This window comes from Notechis scutatus, chromosome 5, assembly GCF_049901735.1.
Source record: "Notechis scutatus isolate UNSWTSFEM ecotype Mainland chromosome 5, rNotScu1.2, whole genome shotgun sequence".
Classification (NCBI taxonomy): Eukaryota; Metazoa; Chordata; class Lepidosauria; order Squamata; family Elapidae; genus Notechis; species Notechis scutatus.
Window position 1 is genome coordinate 56,455,676 of NC_142013.1, and position 14,240 is coordinate 56,469,915.

At 39.9% G+C, this 14,240-nt stretch overlaps 1 long non-coding RNA gene across 1 annotated transcript in view; it reads right to left on the reverse strand.

Moving 5' to 3' along the window:
- LOC148130487 (uncharacterized) overlaps window positions 1-13,335 on the reverse strand; it is a 30,227-nt gene extending 16,892 nt beyond the window's left edge. The window contains exons 1-2 of the long non-coding RNA XR_015749944.1: window positions 13,315-13,335; window positions 11,427-11,463 (exon numbers count right to left, since the gene is read on the reverse strand). This is a non-coding gene — a long non-coding RNA (uncharacterized LOC148130487). The remainder of the gene's footprint in view (window positions 1-11,426; window positions 11,464-13,314) is intronic.
- Window positions 13,336-14,240: the final 905 nt, after the last annotated feature.

Below are 14,240 nucleotides of genomic sequence, written 5' to 3' on the forward strand. Positions count from 1 at the left end.
GGTCAGTAGAAAAATGCTGTAACATTATCAGGTTCTCCTTTACAGCCTCCCTAATATTACAATATTTGATGTCTACATGTTTACTCCTGCTTCCAATGCGATCTCCTGATGCCATTTGTATACATGCCACATTGTCTTCAAACACTGGTACAGTTTCTTTTAGATTCAAAAAGGGAGACCCCAGCCTAGTTGAAAATTACAGACCAATCTGTTGTGTCACCTGCAAAGTCATGAAATCAATTATTAACCAATCCATTACCCTCCACTTTGAGACAAACAACCTACTCTTTAACAGACAATTTGGTTTCAGAAAAAAAAATCCTGTAATCTGCAACTCCTATACTGCAAAAATATATGGCCTACACAACTTGATCAGGGTAAAGCAATAGACACTATTTACATAGACTTCTGTAAACCTTTGATTCAGTGGTACACGATAAACTACTTCTAAAATTAAAATATTATGGCATCTCCAGACACCTGCATAATTGGATAGCTGCATTTGTTGTCAAACAGGCAACAAATGGTCAAAATAGGGAGCGCCCTATCAAATCCCATACCTGTCAACAGCGATGTCCCCCAAGGCAGTGTTCTAGGACCAACTCTCTTTATACTTTATATAAATGACCTTTGTGATCATATTAAAAGCTACTGCGTTCTTTTCACTGATGATGTAAAATGTTTCAACACCACTGACAATACTAGTACCCTTCAAAAAGACCTCAACTATATGTCAGAATGGTCAAACAAGTGGCAACTTCAAATCTCAACAAACAAGTGCTGTCTTACATATTGGCAAAAAAAAATCAGAAAATAAAATACAAGCTGAATGGACATGACCTTAAAGATGACCCCCACTCTGTCAGGGACCTTGGAGTACTCATTTCGAATGATCTAAGTGCTAAGAGCTTACTGTAACAACATAGCCAAAAAAGCATTAAGAGTTGTAAACCTAATCCTGCGTAGCTTTTTCTCCAGTAATATTGTACAGCTAATAGAGCATTCAAAATATTTGCTCGACCAATTCTCAAATACAGTTCATCTGTCTGGAACCTGCATTGCATATCAGACATTAACACAATTGAGAGAGTCCAGAGATATTTCACGAGAAGAGTCCTCCATTCCTCTACTCATAACAGAATACCTTATGCCATCAGACTTGATATTTTAGGCTTAGACAACTTAGAACTACGCCGACTTCGGTCCAATCTAAGCATAGTACATAAAATTATCCATTGCAATGTCCTACCCGTCAATGACTACTTCAACTTCAACCATAACAATACATGAACTCATAATACATACAAACTCAAGGTAAACCACACCAAACTCAATTGCAGGAAATACAGCTTCAGAAACAGAGTGGTCAATACCTGGAATACTCTACCTGACTTTGGTTTCTTCCAGTGGTGGAGTTCAAATTTTTTTTACTACCGGTTCTGTGGGCGTGGCTTGGTAGGCATGGCAGGGGACGGATACTGTAAAATCTCCAGTCAGAGGTGGTATTTGCTGGTTCTCCAAACTACTCAAAATTTCCACTACCGGTTCTCCAGAACTGGTCAGAACCTGCTGAATATCACCTCTGGTTTCTTCCCAAAAACCCCAAAAGTCTAACCTTAGACTGTCTACTGTTGACCTCACCCCATTCCTAAGAGGTCTTTAAGGGCGTGCATAAGCACACCAACATGTCTACCATCCCTATCCTAATGTTCCCTTTTATTCTTATCAATTTCATGTATTAATAATCATGTTTATACTTAAATATGTTATCTGATACATGAACAACAAATAAAGAAAGAAAAACAAAACAGTCACATTTACATTTACATGTTCTAGCTTAGACAATGACAACATCTGGTAATTATGGGGTTCATACTTAACACTATATATTCTAATCTCACTTGCAGTGAACCTTTCAGAGGTAACCTTTATTACTCCTTTCAGATCTCCTTGGTATTATCTGTTCCTGTGTTTCTGTGCTTTTACTTTTTATCACAGGTCTATCCTCTTCTATATCTACCTCTGACTCATTCTCTTGTCTCCTTTATCGAGCTGCCTTCCATAAAACTAGTGCTATGCATTGGCATGAACGCCTCATGATTAGCACGCACCCTATTCCAATTGTTCTGCTCCACAAAACTAGCAGATCTTGAAATCAATACCTTTCTGATTCCATCTGTAAACCTATACCCTTTGGATCCTGGCTCATACCCAACAAACCTAAGCTTCCTGGCCATTTTTTCTCCTTTTCTCTTAGTGCCTATTGGAATATGCACCCAGGCATAACTGCCAAATGTCCTTAGATGAGCCAAGGAGGGTTTCCTTTATCACCACACGCCATATACTGTTAATTTGCTAATTTGTTAATTTGCTGTCTTCATGGCTTCCCCGCAGTATATTTTACTCATGCCTGCATCAACAAGCGATGAGTCCTTCATTGTCTGTATTACACTATTCCTTCTTTCAGCCACTCCTTTTTCAGCCGGCGAATATGGATTCATTCATCTATGCATTATGCCTAAACTGCTTAACCATCTTTGGAACTTATCAGACATAAACTCTGTTCCCCTGTCTGTTTGCAGCTGGCATACTTTATAACCATACCGTTGCTCTACAAGTGTTACCCATGGCCTGAACTGTTGCAATACTTCTGTCTTGCTTATCAGCAGATAACCAAACCCATATCTACTGTAGTCATCTACTATGACTAAGGTGTACCTAGCTCCTCCTAAAGAAGGTGCCATAGGGCCAAGCAAATCAGCACGCGCTAATTGCAATACTCTGTTTTCCTTGAGCTATTTTACTTACAGAATACACCCTGGACTTTGACTCCTTACAAACAGCGCAATCTAAATATACATTGCATTTCTTTATCCTAAGTCCCTCAGCTAGGCCTGGCATCTTCTGCATTATGTCAAAACTTGCATGCCCCAATCTCCTATGCAACAAATGTACACAATTGTCATGTGTGGGAGCATTCGTAAGTACACGTGCACAATCAGGGATGGGATTCAAATTTCTTAACAGCCGTTTCTGTGAGCATGGCCTAATTTTGAGTATGGCTTGGTGATCATGTGACTGGGTGGGTGTGGCTTGTATGTAAATATTGTAAATATTTATGTAAACATTGAATTTTTTATTAAAAAAGAGCAACTTTTACCCAAAAGCAGGCAGGCAGATTGAGTTGTTCACAGAATCACAGATTCACTCAGAGATCTATCTTTCTGCAATCTGCTGCCTGAGCCTGTCACATAAAATTTGCTTGCAAGCAAACTCATAAAATTTGCTAGCAAGCAAACTCACAAAATTAACTCACAACACACCATATATTGAATTTTTTATTTTAAAAAAGCAACTTTTATCCAAAATCAGGCAAATCAGGCAGGCAGATTGAGTTGCTCACAGATTCACTCAGAGATCTACCTTTCTGCAATCTGCTACCTGAGTCTGCACTGAAAAATAAAAGCTTCAGTCCTAAGGAAGGTTCAGCTCTGCTTTTAGATTAGCTAGAAAGCAACAATTTCCTGCTTTCTAGCTAATCTAAATCTTCCGGCACAGCTGATAGTTGGAACAGTTGATGGTCGGGGGAAAAAAGGAAAATAACAACTTACCAAAAATTAGGCAAAGGCAAAAGGCAGGCAAGTTGGATGGCGCACATGCCAGGTAAGGAGTGGGTGGGGAGGGGAGGGGCCAGCCAGTGGAGCTATTTGCCAGTTCTCCAAACTGCGCAGAATCGTAACAACCGGTTCTATAGAACTGGTCCGACCAGGTAGAATCCCACACCTGTGCACAACTATTTTCCTGTCTTCCTAGAATGTACAGGCCATCCTTAATGTATCCTCGTGCACGTATCCTTCCACCTCTTATCCTCGTGCATATATCCTTCCACTTTTCCTAATGGAGTACTGCCCTGCTGCAAATAGTATTTCATAACCCTGCCTGTCTAACCTGGATATACTCAATAGATTATGATCTAATGCAGGTACATATAGGACATTGTATAATGATTCTCCTATCTCTGGTACATAAACATTACTTTCCCCTTTTACAGCAGCTCTTTGACCATTGGCCAGGCTAACCCATGTTTGCACTGCTGGTTTCAAACTAGAAAATGCTTGTGGATTGTTAGCGATATGTTGGCTCGCACCACTGTCCAACAACCAAGTATTCCTGGTGTTTTCAGTCATTGATGCTGCTAGGGAAAACGATGCTGGAGAACTGCTCCACATGTGTTGAGTAATCCTGCACCCTTGTCTCGCTGCTCCTCTGTTTCTCCTCTCAGGGCAGCGTCTCTGGACATGTTCAGTAGAACCACACATGTAACATCTCTTCACTATGTTAACTGCCTCAGCTGCTCTGCCAGTATCCTGGACTGTTGTAGATGCTGGTCTGTGCTGAGCGTTCTCTCCTCCCTTTCCTGGTCGCCTCTCCAGCTGTTTCTGCTTCTCCTCTAACAATCAACCAGTTAAATATGCCATGGTTAAATCCCACTCTTGCATAGACTCTAGGCTTGTCACAAGAATGTCCCATGAACTGTTCAATGAACTGAGCACCACATACCCTTGTGTGCCTCAGTGAATTCATTCCTCTTTCTTCTAACTCAAGGAATGTCCTTCTCATATTCTATTTATTTATTTATTTATTTATTTATTTATTTGATTTGCCAATTGTTTACAAGATAATAAGTATAAATGTATACATAGTTGTGAATACATGAAATGGTTACATATAAGAAAAATAAAGAATAGGAGAAACAATAGGACAGGGACGGTAGGCACGTTGGTGCGCTTTATGCACGCCCCTACAGACCTCTTAGGAAAGGGGTGAGGTCAATAGTAGACAGTCTAAGGTTAAAGTTTTTGGGGTTTGGGGAGGAAACTACAGAGTCGGGTAGAGTATTCCAGACATTGACCACTCTATTGCTGAAGTCGTATTTCCTGCAATCAAGTTTGGTGCGGTTTACTTTGAGTTTGTATCTATTGTGTGCTCTTGTGTTGTTATGGTTGAAGCTGAAGTATTCATTGACAGGTAGGACATTGCAATGTATGATTTTGTATACCATGCTTAAGTCAGACCGAAGACGGCGTAATTCAAGGTTTTCTAGTTCTAGAATTTCAAGTCTGGTGGCATAAGGTATTCTACAGCGAGTAGAGGAGTGGAGAACTCTTCTTGTGAAATATTTCTGGACTTTCTCAATTGTGCTAATATCAGATACGTAGTGTGGATTCCAGACTGATGAACTGTATTCGAGTATTGGTCTAGCAAATGTTTTGTATGCTCTGGTTAGTAGTGTGATATTACCAGAGAAAAGCTACGTAGGATTAGGTTAACAACTCTTAATGCCTTTTTGGCTATGTAATTGCAGTGTGCTCTAGCACTTAGATCATTAGAGGTGAGTATTCCAAGGTCCTTTACAGAGCTTGGGTCATCAACAAGATCTTGACTATTCAGCTTGTATTTTATTTTCTGATTTTTTTTGCCAATATGTAAGACAGAGCATTTATTTGTTGAGATTTGAAGTTGCCATTTGTTTGACCATTCGGATACATAGTCAAGATCTTTTGTAGGGTAGCAGTATTGTCTGTGGTGTTGAACAGCTTTACATCATCAGCGAAGAGAACGCAATTGCTCTTAATATGATCACAGAGGTCGCTTATGTAGAGTATGAAGAGAGTTGGTCCTAGAACACTGCCTTGGGGAACACCACTATTGACAGGTACTGGATTTGATAGGACGCTCCCGATTTTGACCATTTGTTGTCTGTTTGACAGGAATGCTTCTATCCAGTTATTCAGTTGTCCAGAGATACCATAGGATTTTATTTTTAGGAGTAGTTTGTCGTGTACCACTGAATCAAAGGCTTTACAGAAGTCTATGTAGATTGCGTCTATTGCTTTGCCCTGGTCGAGTTGTGTCGTCCATATGTTTTTGCAGTGTAAGAGTTGCAGATTACAGGATAGTTTTTTTCTGAAACCAAATTGTTTATTGGAGAGTAGGTTATTTGTCTCTAAGTGAAGGATGATGGATTGGTTAATAATTGATTCCATGACTTTACAGGTGACGAGCATAAGGAGATTGGCCTGTAATTTTCAACTAGGCTTGGGTCTCCTTTTTGAAGATGGGGATGACTGTGGCTTGTGACCATAGGTTAGGCAAGGAGCTGGTCCTGAAAGATTTTTCAAAGATTATGCTTAGAGGTTTGGCTATGGCAGAGGATAGCTTTCTTAAGAAGTAGGCACATATTCCATCCGGTCCAATAGATAGAGATGGTTTTAGGTTGCGTATTGCTTTTTCAACATTGTCTTCTGTGAAATCGATATGTATTAGATCATTGTTGTTATCTGTGGTACGGCTAGGAAATATTGGGCATGATCCATTGCTGTTTACAAATACTGAGCCAAGAATGTGTTAAAGATGTTGGCTTTAATGGAGTCGTCGTTGCAGTCTTTACCATCAGGTCCTATCAAGGGAGGGATGGACCTTGAGTCTTTTAGTTTGTTGTTTACAAAATTGTAAAAAGCGCGGGTGGAATTGGTGCTTAGAAGGTTTTCCTCTTGTTTAATGTGATAATTGGTGCATTCGGTCTTTATCTGGTGGCATAGATTTTTGTATCGGTTTTTGAAATTGGCAACGTGACCAGATTTGTTTTTCCGCCAGAGTGATCTCTTTTTGGATTGAAGTTTCCTTATTGATATGGGTAATCTGCTTTTTTGTTTTGTTTTGGGAGTTGTTGTTGGTACATATAGTTTGATGACTCTTTTGACTTCAAGTAAGAATATGTTATAATGGTCTTCAACAGTATTGCATCCAGTGAATAGAGATTGCCAATCAAGGGATGAGAGATCGTTGTCTATAAGATCATAGTTGCCTTTTTGAAGTTACAATAGGGGATTACATCATTGTGGTGATTTTTGTGTGGATGTATGTTGAGACAAAAGTCGATCATATTGTGGTCACTACTGGAAAAGGGTTCTTTAGATTGTATTCCGTAGATTAGGTTCAAACTGTTGCAGAAGATGAGATCGAGGCAGTTGTTTAGTCTAGTGTTGTTGGTTACTAGTTGTTCCAGTCCCAGATTTGTAATAGCATTGTAGAAGGTTGTGTGTATGATTTCAGTTGTACAATCATTTAGGGTCCAGTTAATATGAGGTAGATTGAATTCTGCAAATGTCTGGACCTACTCTCCCCTGGCTTCAGCTGTGCTTTATACTTGTCAGCAACACTTTACTTCCTGCAGTTTCTCTCACGTACACACTGTACAATGCCTCCCAGCATTCTTTCGCAGACTGGAGACCCCTCATGTGGAAAAAATATTCAAAATATGGTATTCAAGCTGTTATAATGAGGAATCAGGAGAGGTCAAGGACAAAAAAAGGAAGATGAAAGAAACTTTCATATTCTGATAAGAAGTTCCTCAGGTGTTTGTTTGTGTGTGTGTGTGTGTTTTGAGAGAGAGCGAGACAGAGAGAGACAAGGACTTGGCTCAGCATCTGGCAGCTTCATCAGAATGCCAGGTTGTCCCTTCTAGAGTCCAAAGAAGCTTGATTAAAAATGAGCTGCTCTATTCTACAAATAACTTCACTTTCTTTATTATACCTTTACGAACCAAGTCATTGAAATGCCATCCTCTTAACAAAACCCTCTCTTGAGTCTTTGAAATCAAAATTATTTGCCAGACTACGTTGAAAAATAATACAATTAAATTAAGTACAATTAAAATCACAAACAATTGTGAGAATCGGTAGTGGCCATGAAAGTGTCAGTTTTAATTTTTAATACAATAAATATTTATATAGACCATACAAAAGCTTTTCTGAGACCCTCTATAATTTTTAAAAATGGGAAGAAAGTTTTCCTCCTGAATGAAAAAAAATAAAGAAGCACTGCAATAAAAAATAATGTGAGCCTTTAGGCTGTGGTAGAGAAAATTACAATTTGCCCATCCTTGTCATGAGACAAATAAATAGCGACTTCTACTTTAATGCAAAATTCATAGTTATCTGTAGTTTTCACCAACAGTGTTCTAAACTTCACAGTGGCACTATTGTAGAACACACAGTGGCACTATTGTAGCATTACATATCCAAAAGGCTTTTTTTTGCTAGAGTTAAAAATTAGGCCCACTAAGTACACTCCAACAACCAACAGCTAGAATTATTAGTCTTGCTATTTGAGGATAGGAAAACCTAGTAAAGTCTAGGTTTTTGCATATGACAACAACTATAAAACATCAATGCACTGCATAATACAAATACGGCTTTAAATGAAGAAATTAGATATTTTCATATATGCAAGATCATGTGCTATTTAACAGTGATCAATGATCCTATTAAGTAGGATGTGTTATGTAGATAGGTAGGAGGATGTAGTTTAGGGGTGTCAAATTGGTGGCCCACAGGCTGGATACATCTTGCCAGCCTTACCCACTCCAACTCCACAAAGGGGAAAAACATTGTGATACTGTATATCACATGATGGCAATGTGATGCCACGAGTTTGACACTCGTGACATAGTTCATTGTTAAGAATGATCAATTAATGCTACCAGAATCCATTTGATTTTTAGCGGTGCCCAAGAAAGTGTATAGTACAGTGTATAGTACTACAGTGTATAGTTAGCTAAATTCCAGTAATCCTGTGGTAGGAAGGATAATAAATCATATGATTTTCTTAATCTGTTCTTGGCAGGTTATGTGCAAACCCATCTATCATGGTTTATAAACTTGGCATAATGGCTTGGTAAGATATATGAATACAATTGCTATGAATACATGTGTGTGTCCATAGACACAGGCATGTATTGGCACAGGAGAGAGGATGGGGAGTAAAAAACAGCTTCATGATGTGAATGTTTGAAGAGGAATAAACCAAGGATCCTGATTCTTATTTAGCACCAAACAAAATATAGTAATGCAGAAGACCATGAGATGCAGCCAAGAACTAAAGATTTCAGAATTATTTGGCTGACATCTACTGCTGGCATCCAGAGTTCAGTGGTCCAGACCTGACAGACCTCTCTCTTTATTATTCCCAGCCCCTTTCCCCGCTGACTGGATGCATATGTAATCTTCCACACCCAGGACAATTTTTTATGTATTTTGTAAACTGCAGTCTAAGATCATTTATGGCAAACAGTAATTAAGGATGTCAAAATTCTACAAAATGGACATAAATAATTACTGTTCTAGAAAAACAGTACGGTACTTCTTTAATCCATCAGCCTTTGTTAATATTTAGCAAAGGTGTTATCTTAAAAGCCTACAAGAGTAGTAGAAAATACAATTTGAATACATTAAAATTGTTGTTGTTCTTTTCAGCAAAAGGACAAAGGAACTGATTATGGACAGAACATGACATTTGTTCCCATCTGTATTCTACTTTCACAGAGTCATAGGGGACATAATGCACATTATTGCTCTATTAACATATAGTAGTGTCATCTTGACCCTTTTGGCTCCCTGCAGATATCTCTACTACTGTATCTCAGTGAATTGGACCTGATATTTTTAAAAGATATTGAGCACAGATGGATGTGTTCACCATTCTTTGTAAAATGACTACAGTACATGGGACAGTAATAAGCCCGTTTACAGTGTTTAAGACCATTAGCTCCTCTTTGAATTTCCAACAGAAGTTCATGAAATAGGTTGCAATTTAACTTATGGGAGTTTTAAAAAACCAATAAACAGAGTATGTATCAATCCAGTTTCATTTTCAGTCAACTTTATAAAACTAGAGGTTAACTTATGTATTCAAGCAGATTTTATTAGGCATACTCCCATAAATTTCTAAATTAGGATTAAGGGCAGGCAGCTGGCAACCATGGCAAACTGGTGTGGGGAGCAGTTTGATATTTCCCATTCTTCCTAGCTAACCAATATTTCTTCAGTTAAAACACAAATAAAAATACAAGGGCAGATCTGAGTCATAATCCCCACATGCAGTTTGGGGAAATGTATCCTCCCAGTCCCATTGTTCTTAAAACAAACCACCCCATATAATTATAAATATAAATATAAATATAAAAAGCAGCAGAGATGCTTCTGCAAAAACTGTGTGCCCAATTTCTGTGCCCCGTTTTATTTTCCAGGAGAACCACTAGCAGTTTCCCCACAAGATGAACGTAAGTGGGTTTCCCCAATGTGTACAGCCATGACTAGAATAAGTAAACTGAAAATAAATTACAATTATAGAATTTGCTTAAAATTAAACTCACACAAATCAACATGATAAAGCCAACAAATCAACAATAACTTTTCTTTAACTATTTAGATAACTTTCACCCCTGCTTTTGTAAAACTTAAATTTGACCAGCATTTTATTTAAGGGCTACCCTTACTGGTTAGAAGCTACAGACAAATTTATTGAGCTTATTGGCCAATTCACAAAATATGAGGTTTTTGTTTTAATGATCTGTGGATTTCTTCCTTCTAAAATAGGTAGTATTCAGCTTGCCTGGCTGATATCTGGCATATCAAAACAATGGCTGCAATCCAGAATTCAGGAGGTCTTCATTTAAAGGCAACAACATTTTTCTTTAAAGAAAAAGATTTGTTAAATTATCATTCCTATTTCCAACAATAGTATTTACACAATGAAGTTAACTTTGCTTTCTGTAATAAGGAAAACAAATTTAATTATTCTCAGTTGGCACATTTTTATAAAACATATTCCCAGGAGGATTGACGCTAATTGTGTCTCCTTATTGCTACTTTGTACATGATTCCTTTAACAGACAATTTTTGTGTAGAAAAAAGATATACAGTATGATTATATGCCAAAAACATACAGTATCATTAAATTACCCCAAATACATGTATTATTGCAAATAAAAGTATTTCTCCATATTGTTTACATCAGAAGATAATCTGCTTTTTCTACTACATATAAATTATCACTAGGAATTAGAAAATGCATGGATTACACAGACTTTTGGAGGAAGAATACCAAATTCTCATGCATTAACAATCAACCCTTCAAATAATTATGTTTTGTTAAACATAATTTATTGAAGCGGTTCATCAATAAGTAAAATGTTGTGTTTTTGAAACAAATATACTATTCTACACAGAACTATAAGACCATCCAGATGGAGGGTGCTTCTTAACATATTTTCTTTAGGCACAAAAGTATCATGAAGAAACAATGGGAAAAGATGTAAGGATGAGCACTGAGGGCTAAACATTTAGTTATAAATGGTGGATTTGAGACAAGGCCGGCCAAGAAGAATGATAAGGTACAAAACATTTCATGCATTACAGCAAACTTGCTTAGCACTTGATATGAGGAATTGTAACACTTCTTGACAAGGACATGTGGGAAAAGTAGGAGTGTCCCTAATATTTGATAAGAATGCTCAAGAAATGATATACATGTGCTGCCTGGCAAACAAGACCATGGTTTAGAAAAAAATAATTGATACATACCAAATTAAGCAGATTTCCCCACATTTATGCAGAGAATCTAGAAATTCAAAAAGAATTGCTGAGATTATAAGGAGAGGGGAGAGAGAGAGAGAGAGAGAGAGAGAGAGACTACAAAACAGCATTCAAACTGCTTCATGCTCATTTGCTGCTGCATTTTATTCTTTTTAATCATACAGACATCTATTTTTAAAAGGCTAGTGCATTTATTTTTTGTTTGAGATAGAATATATTGTTGGAAGAAAAATCTGATCTGTTTCCAATCTGGGAGAAAGGTGCTGGAAATGAAATGGAGGATGATTGGAAAGAAGGACTCTGTTTATTGATGAGAAAAACCAACAACAGCATGCAGTTCTTTCTTTCTTTCTTTCTTTCTTTCTTTCTTTCTTTCTTTCTTTCTTTCTTTCTTTCTTTCTTTCTTTCTTTCTTTCTTCTTTCTTCCTTCCTTCCTTCCTTTCTTTCTTTCTTTCTTTCTTTCTTTCTTTCTTTCTTTCTTTTTCTTTCATGCTCTTTCTTTCTTGCTCTTTCTTTCTTTTCTTTCTTTCTTTCTTTCTTTCTTTCTTTCTTTCTTTTTCTTTCTTTCTTTCTTTCTTTCTTTCTTTCTTTCTTGCTCTTCATTCCTCTTTTCTTTCTTGCTCTTCTTTCTTTCTTCCTTCCTTCCTTCCTTCCTTCCTTCCTTCCTTCCTTCCTTCCTTCCTTCCTTCCTTCCTTCCTTCCCTTCCTTCCTTGTCTCTATCTCTCACACACACACCAAACTCTCTCTCGTGACACACACACCTGGTCTAGGAAGAACTGATCCGGTGAGCTCCAGAGCAGCGGATGGCGGGAGAACGAAGAAAGCAGCAGCGCTGGAACATCCATCCGCCTCCCTTCGGGGACCCCCCCAAAAGAGGGGAGGGGGAAAAAAAAAAGGCCCCACCACCCCCCCCCACCCCCCCCCTAGCACCATGGCAGAGGAGGGGGGGTGGCAGGAGGACGGGGGGGCAGCAGGAAGCAGCCCCAGGAGCTCCTACGCTCCATTTTGAGGCACCTCCGCCACCCCTCTCAGCCCCAGTGCAGCAGAGAAAGCAAATGGCTGTGACATGCTCTGGCCGCTGCCATTGCCGCATCACCCTGGGGGTCGCTTGCTCACCCATCCGCCAACGCAGCCCCAGGAGCTCCCTCCTCCATTTCGGAGCATCTCCGTCACCCCTCTCAGTCCCAGTGCAGCAGAGAAAGCCAATGGCTGTGGCATGCTCTGGCCGCCGCCATAGCCACATCACCCTGAGGGTCACCTGCTCGTCCATTCGCCGGCCAGACTGACCCAGAAACAGCACCCCACCTTGGCCTCCTCCCACCTGGCCGCGGGCTTCTTGATGCAAGCAGAGGCTGCTGGTTGGAGTGAGTGGAACCACAGTGCTGGGCTTCAGCGGCAGTGAGTGCCAAGGGCATAGCTAGAATTGGAATAAAAGGCTGTGTGGCTGTGGCGGAAAGAACTAGGGCAACACCTGGCAGCTTGGATGTGAAGATGCAAGCAAGGCAGCAGCTGCTCTCGCATCAAGAAGCTCAGATTCTTTCTGCCAGAGATGCACAGCCATTTCTTCCAATTCTAGCTATGCCCTTGGCACTCGCCAATGTGGGACCCCAGCACTGCGGTTCCCCTCGCTCCAAACAGCAGCCTCTGCTTGTGTCAAGAAGCCCAGGCAGGAGGCGGCCCAGGACAGAGTGCAAGGTGGGAGAGGCCTGGCAAGGCCTTGGGGTAGTGGGTGGAGGCCCAGCAAGGCCCCAGGCGATGGGTGGAGGCCCAGCAAGGCCCTAGGGGCAGCAGAGGGAGGCCCAGCAAGGATGGCGGGGGGAGAACTGGCAAGGTCCTGGGCGGTGGGGGAGGGGCTAACATGACTTGCAAGCTTACCTGTGAGCAGGCAGATCAGGGCTTCTCAGTTGGGGCGCAGGCACCACGTGGGGAAGGCAGGTTAAAGGCAAGCCACAAGGATCCAACATGCTGCATAAGAGGGGAGGAGTTGACTGGGTGGGGTGTGCAGGTGAGCATCAGGTGGGTGGGGCAAGTGAGTGAGCGGCAACTGGGGGCATGGGCTGCCAGAAGTTGCTACTGGTTCAGCAACCCACACCAAATCACCACTACCGGTTCTCCCGAACCAGTGCGAACCGGTTGAATGCCACCACTGTTCTTAATGGGCTCAAAATATCCATCTCTAAAGAGTTCAGGCATCTCCTGGATGTTGTTGGGGCTGTTTTCTGTCTTTATTAAGATTTTTCTCCATTTCTCCTTTGGAGAAATGTAACATTCTGCCTCTTTTAATATTCCCCAAAATATTTCATTCTTGCAGGGTGAGTGTGTGGCCTTCCTACAATATTAAATTAACTAGGCAAAACAACTCTTCTCCTTTTAACCAAGAACAGGGCAGGGAAATAATATTATACTGAATAGTCTTGAAACCTCTCTGAAGTTCGGTGGAAATAATAGTTATGGTGAACTGAATAATAATGGAGTTCTAAGTATTGTTTAAAAATATGCTAATGCAAATTGCTCCAGTTTGCTTGAGCTTGGATTCAAGCTGAATGATCATTCATTTTCTTTCACTTCTTCACATTTTAAAGCTATTACAAAGGAATGAACCTGCTTCATTTTAATTTTTTCCAACACAATCCAGCCTTCCAGAACATGGAGACTGGATATGTTGGTACAGTAACTGCCAAATTACAGACATGACAAAAGAGGTCATTTGATCACTGTGACTGCAGTATAAATCCATTTCCTCCAATCTGGCAATCATTACTTCTGGAGGTTGCCAGATTAGAAGAGTTTGTCCCAAATGC